Below are 454 nucleotides of genomic sequence, written 5' to 3'. Positions count from 1 at the left end.
ACCTGTGTATAAGGGTCGTGCATGGGAAGCTAATAAACCTGTGTATAAGGGTCGTGCGTGTGAAGCTAATAAACCTGTGTATAAGGGTCGCACGCGCGTGAAGCTAATAAACCTGTGTATAAGGGTCGCGCGCGTGTGAAGCTAATACTCCTGTGTATAAGGGTCGCGCGCGCGTGAAGCTAATGAACCTGTGTATAAGGGTCGTGCGCGCGTGAAGCTAATAAACCTGTGTATAAGGGTCGCGCGCGCGTGAAGCTAATAAACCTGTGTATAAGGGTCGTGCGTGTGAAGCTAATAAACCTGTGTATAAGGGTCGTGCGTGTGAAGCTAATAAACCTGTGTATAAGGGTCGCGCGCGCGTGAAGCTAATACACCTGTGTATAAGGGTCGTGCGCGTGTGAACGCTAATAAACCTGTGTATAAGGGTCGCGCGCACGTGAAGCTGGTCGCGCGC

Source organism: Priapulus caudatus, unplaced genomic scaffold (genome assembly GCF_000485595.1).
Source record: "Priapulus caudatus unplaced genomic scaffold, Priapulus_caudatus-5.0.1 Scaffold2812, whole genome shotgun sequence".
NCBI classification, from domain to species: Eukaryota; Metazoa; Priapulida; class Priapulimorpha; order Priapulimorphida; family Priapulidae; genus Priapulus; species Priapulus caudatus.
This window is presented reverse-complemented; position numbering follows the sequence as displayed.